Source organism: Aotus nancymaae, unplaced genomic scaffold (assembly GCF_030222135.1).
Source record: "Aotus nancymaae isolate 86718 unplaced genomic scaffold, 86718_ANA_hifiasm-v0.15.2.pri h1tg000111l, whole genome shotgun sequence".
Classification (NCBI taxonomy): Eukaryota; Metazoa; Chordata; class Mammalia; order Primates; family Aotidae; genus Aotus; species Aotus nancymaae.
This window is the reverse complement of record NW_026988526.1, coordinates 969,453-975,501: the sequence shown is the minus strand read 5'-3', so window position 1 is coordinate 975,501 and position 6,049 is coordinate 969,453.

Here is a 6,049-nt window from a genome sequence, read left to right as displayed (position 1 = left end):
GTGATACCCAGCGTAGATTAACGCACACATCAGTGCACAGAGCTCAGCTGAAGTCTTGGCTTTTATACCTAACAAACTCAGCGACTTCCAAGAGGCATTCATCATCCTCAGACCTCAGTGGTCTTTGTAACTGGCAGAACTAATATTTCAGCAGAGGCATTGTTCAGGAAAAGCAGATGACACGTGGCTTTTTGTGTCTTTCACTTAAGCCTCGTTGGATGTGGCTGAGTGTCCTAGATTCGTGAATCGTAGGCTTTGCTTTCTGCGTGTGCAGTACCTAATTAGTTCACGCATTCACCCAACTACCATCCAATGTATACCTCTTTTTTGTTGTTAATTTCAACTTTTTTTTCTGCAACCTCCACTCCCCGCTCCTTTCAACCTATTCTCCTGCCTCACCCTCCCAAGTAGCTGGGACTACAGGTGCCCACCATCATGCCCAGCTAATTTTTGTACTTTTAGTAGACACAGGATTTCATCACATTGGTCAGGCTGGTTTCAAACTCCTGACCTCAAGCGATCCACCCACCTTGGCCTCCCAAAATGCTGGGATTACAGGTGTGAGCCACCGTGCCCGGCCTTTTTTTTTTTTTTTTTTTTTTTTTTTTGGTATTTTTAGTAGAGACAGGGTTTTGCCATGTTGACCAGGATTGTCTCGAACCCCTGACCTCAGGTGATCCACCTGTCTTGTGCTAGGATTACAGGCATGAGCCACCACACCCAGCCTCAATTTCGACTTTGATTTTAGATGTGAGGGTACATGTGTAGGCTTGTTTACATGGATGAATCACACCCAGATAGTGAGCATAGTACTCAACAGGCGGCTTTGCAACCCGTGCTTCCTTTTCTTCCTCCTCGCTCCTTTTGGAGTCCGCAGTGTCTGCTGTTCCCATCGTTATGTCCATGAGTGCCCGGTGTTTAGCTCCTACTTATAAGTGAGAACAAGCAGTATTTGGTTCTCCATTGCTGTGTTAGTTCACGTAGGATAAAGGTCTCCAGTTCCATCCACGTTGCTGCAAAAGACACGACTCCATTCTTTTCTATGGTTACATAGAATTCCATGCTGCATATGCCCCACATTTCCTCTCTGCACTCCACCACTGATGGACATTTAGGTTGATTTCAGGTCTTTGCTACCAGGGATAGAGTGGCAATGAAGACACAAGCAAGGCACGTCTCTTCTGACTCACACATGTGCTAGGTGTCAGGTATGCAACAAAGAAGAAAAAGATAGGTTTATAGGAAAGAAACAAAGACAAACAGTGAAAGCGGACAATGGCAGTGTGATATTACAGGATGTGAGGGATGCACACTGAGGTCTTAGGGTACCTGAGAGGTTCTGAACTCAGCTTTGTTTTAGAACAGGTTTCTGCAGAGGGCGGTGATCACACAGGATGGGCAGGGTGAAGGGAGCAGGCTGGGAGGATCGATGTCCGTGGGCAGAGGAAGGTGGAGAGTAATGAGGACACAGGAAGAAGAGCCCAGGGCCACTGTGTGGGCCAAATCCATGAACGTCGTCAATGCTTATCTCCCCAAATTCATATGCTGAAACTCCAAACCCCAGTGGGATGGTACCTGGAGATGTAACGCTTGGCAGGTAATCAGCATTACATAAGGTCATGAGGGTAGAGTCCTCGTGATGAGATTAGGGTTCTTATAAGAAACACAAGAGACACCAAAGCTCTTTCTCCACCATGTGAGGACACAGCAAGAAGGAGGCTGTCCACAAGCCGGAAAGAGAGCCCTCCCCAGGAATCAAAGCCGCAAGTGCCTTGATCTCAGACTTCCAGCCTCCAGAACTGAGAGAAGATAAACATCTGTCGCTTCATCCACCCAGTCCATGGCACTTGGTTACAGCAGCCCCAGCTGACAAATACGCTAGCTACGATGAATCATCCAGACTACTGACCAGCCAACATTTGCCCCATTCCTCAGTGACATAGAGAAAAGGCGAATTAGCTAATGTCAACCTCACAGCCTCTGAGGGATGGCTCCTAACAGTCTCTGTGCCCTGAAAGTCATATTGTCTGCACTACTCTGCCACTTGTCTCTGCAGGGCTTGGAGAACGATTTCCAACAATTTCCACCTGTCTACGGAATGGACCTCAATGCTGTTGCAATTGGCATGCAACAGTGCAATTAACAAAGAGATCTGGTGCTTTCTTGACCATCAGAGTAGGGTATGAATTTGCACCAACACTCACGGACGTCCATTCATTCCATTTTTACGAATAGCCCATATTCCAAAACCAAGTTGCAATAGATAGTAGGCAGTGTGTGGAGAAAGCTGAGCTCAAGCTCTGTTCCGTTTGTACCTCAGTTTATTCCGTAGCCGAATGAGCTGTGGAAACTATAAGATACAGGAAGAGAAACGATCGAAACTCCCATTGATGCCTAGTGTTCCATTATTGGAACGCTAAGCATGTGGGAGTTATTTATATCCTACTGCTCAAGGTCATCGCCAAGGTCTGATTGCAAAAATTCAAAAAATGGCAACCTCAGGCACCAATGGGTTATTTTGGTTCCTGGCCCTCTGGGTCCCCAAGAGGGAAGTCAGACTTCTGTGTTCTTAAGACCAGGGCTCCTCTGACAGCCGGGGGTGGCGAAAGAAGCCATGGCCGGGGGCTCAAGAGCTTAGGGCTGGGCTGGCGGCTTCAGTCACTGCCTGATGAGCCAGCCTGACCCAGGTAGGATGAGGTGTTTGAAGCTGCTGTGCTTCTAGGGTCACAAGAAGCTGTATACAGATTCTTGTTCTGCAAGCTGGGGCCTGTGGTTGCTCTATGAAATACTGGAGCATTGAGATAGGATCCTGTGGTCCCAGCTACTCAGTAGGCTGAGGTGGGAGGATCGCTTGAACCCATGAGTTGGAGGCTTCGGTGAGCGACAGTCACTCCACTGCACTCCAGCCTGGGCAACAGAGTGAGACCCTGCTAAAAAAAAAAAAAAAAAATTGAGTCCATAGCCACGTGCTCCCACTGACACATGAAACAAACCTTTTATAAACCTGTTATATTAAATTAATTTGTTGGTTAAATTGTTAATTGCCTCCCACGTTCAAGCGATTCTCCTTCAAGCACTCAGCTGCCTGGTTAAACTGGTGCATGCCACCATGCCCGGTTAATTTTTGTATTTTTAGTAAAGAGGGGGTTTCACCATGTTGGCCAGGCTGGTCTCGAACTCCTGACCTCAAGTGATCCACCTGCCTCAGCCTCCCAAATTGCTGGGATTACAGGTGTAAGCCACCTCGCCTGGCCTGAAGCAAGTTTTTATGAGAGCCCCAGGAAGCCAATATAGGAAACATCTGCTCAGGGGACTTCTTTTGGGGCAGTGAAAACGTCTTGGACCTAGGCAGAAGTGGTGGTCACACAACACCGTAAAAGCAGCAAGTGCCCTGAATTGTTCACTTTAAAATGGTGAATTCTCCTGTAATCCAGGCACTGTGGGAGGCTGAGGCAGGCGGATCACTGAGGTCAGGAGCTCAAGAACAGCCTGGCCAACATGGTGAAATCCCATCTTTAATAAAAATATAAAAATTAGTCAGGTGTGGTGGTGCGTGCCTGTAACACCAACTACTTGGCAGCCTGAGGCATGAGAATTGCTTGAACCTGGGAAGTGGAGGTTGCAGTGAGATGAGATCGCACCACTGCACTCCAGCCTGGACGACAGAGACTCAGTGTCAAAAACGAAAAAGAAATAAAACAGGTTATTTCTATGATTTGTGAAATTCACCTTAATAAAAAAAAAAGATGTTTCTCAAAAAAAGTGAGTAATTAGGTTAAATGGTTAATTCAGGACATCCTCTCAGATGAAATGAAGGTGTAAAATAATTGCTAGGATTTCCACCATCCTAACATGTGCTAGACAGTGTTGTAAGGATTCTACACGCTTAAGGTGGGAGTAGATGAGCTTTTCTGTATGAGGTCAGACGGCAAAGGTGTTTATCTTTGCAAACTGCACGGATTCTGCAGCAGTGTGACCAGTGTCTGTGTGCCGACTGGACCTTATTTATGGACGTTGGAACTTGACTGCCACATAGTTTTCATGCATTACAAAATATTGCTGTTCTTTCGAGTTTTAAAAATTATTCAGACACATAAAAACCATTTCTGGCTGGGCGCCCTGGCTCATGTATGCAATGCCAACACTTTGCGAGGCAGAAGATGGGTCACCTGAGGTCAGGAGTTCGAGACCAAGCTGGCCAACGTGGGGTGAAACCCTGTCTCTACTAAAAACACAAAAATTAGCTGGGTGTGATACTTGAAAACTTACGTAACTATAGATGAATTTCCAATGAAGAAGTAGAAATACAGAAAACTCATGCCTGTAATCTCAGCACTTTGGGAGGCCAAGTTAGGAGATCACTTGAGGTCAGGAGTTTGAGACCAGCCTGGCCAACACGGTGAAACCCTATCTCTACTAAAAATACAAAAATAGCTGGGCATGGTGGTGTATGCTTGTAATCCCAGCTACTCAGGAAGTTGAGGCAGAAGAATCGCTTGAACTTGGGAGGTTGCAGTAAGCCAACATGGCACCACTGGACTTCAGCCTGGGCGACAGAGTGGGACTCTGTCTCAAAACAAATAAATAAACAAACAAACAAATAAATAAATAACTCTCCATTAGAGAGAAACAAAAAACCTTTGCCCCCTCTAAAACATACACACACACACACACACACCCCCCATGGCAAGACAACTTTAGCCATTCAGATTTTGTACAACAGAAAGAAGAAAGTCTATCAAAATCTATGTATGAAGCACAATACTGAAATGTTACATGCAAATATACAACACACATGAACTTGACTTGTGAATATTGACACAACAATCCTAAAGAAAATAACAAAAGCCTAACACTAGATAACATTGAAGAACAGAAAGATGGCTAACATAATGTGATGCATTATATGTGATTATATTTAATTCACCAGATTAATGGACCAGGCTAGAAAGCCATACAATCATCATGATGCAGCCCCGGCAAAAGCACCTGATTGAATTTAATACCCATTCCCGACAAACGTTCTTAACAAAGGAATAGATACATTTTTCATGATTTTATAGATGGAAACCTGTTGTATCCCCATGAAGTGTTAGAAGAGAAAAATTTTTTTCATTTTATATATAAAAACCTGTTGTATCCCCACAAAAATGTTAAAAGAATAGATACATTTTTTCATAATTTTATATATGAAAACCTGTTGTATCCATCACTGTATGTGTGCCCATGTGAATCATGAATTAAGGAGTTAGCATAGCACAGAATTGACGTAAGTAGGTAGTTTAAATTTATAAAATATGAAAGGTACAAATCAATATAAAAATATGAAAATGCTCAATATTAACCATCACATTGCTCAAAAGAAAAAAAAGAAAAAAAGAAAAAATATGAAAATGCTAATGAAGAAATATAAAAGAAGTCCATTAAAAAAAGAGATGTATCTTATTCTTATACTGACTCTACAAACATTCCTAAATTACTCTGTAAATTTAAATTTAATGTAATCTTTATCCAAATATTAGGGTTTTTCTTAGAATGGACAAGCTGATTCAAAAACATAAATGAAAAACCAAACAGCAAAAAACGGCCAAAAACATCCTGACAAGATGAATGGGAAAGGCAGTGAGTCTTGTCACATACGAAAAACTCTAATTCTCAAGCTACAGTCATTAAAATCAGGTGGCATTAGCTCATTTGCAAACAGAGTGATCAATGAGAGAGAGGAGAGGACAGAAAGTCTCCCCACCAACCTTGGGACATACACGAATTTTGTATATGATGTAAACTGCATTTTAAATCAGTGGGGAAAACATGGATTATTCAATAAACAGTTTGAGGATAATGAGACTATCCCATGGGGGGAAAAGTTCTGGACATGCATGCATCTCTTCCTCACTTCCTAAACAAAAAGTGCAACCCTGGGAACCCAAATATTTTAACATAATAAAGAAAAAAATTCCCACAAAAGTGTTAGAAAAATATGAGTGTTCCTTTTTTTCAATAATGTTGAGTTTGGACAAAGCTGCTCTAAATATTACAGAGAGACCAG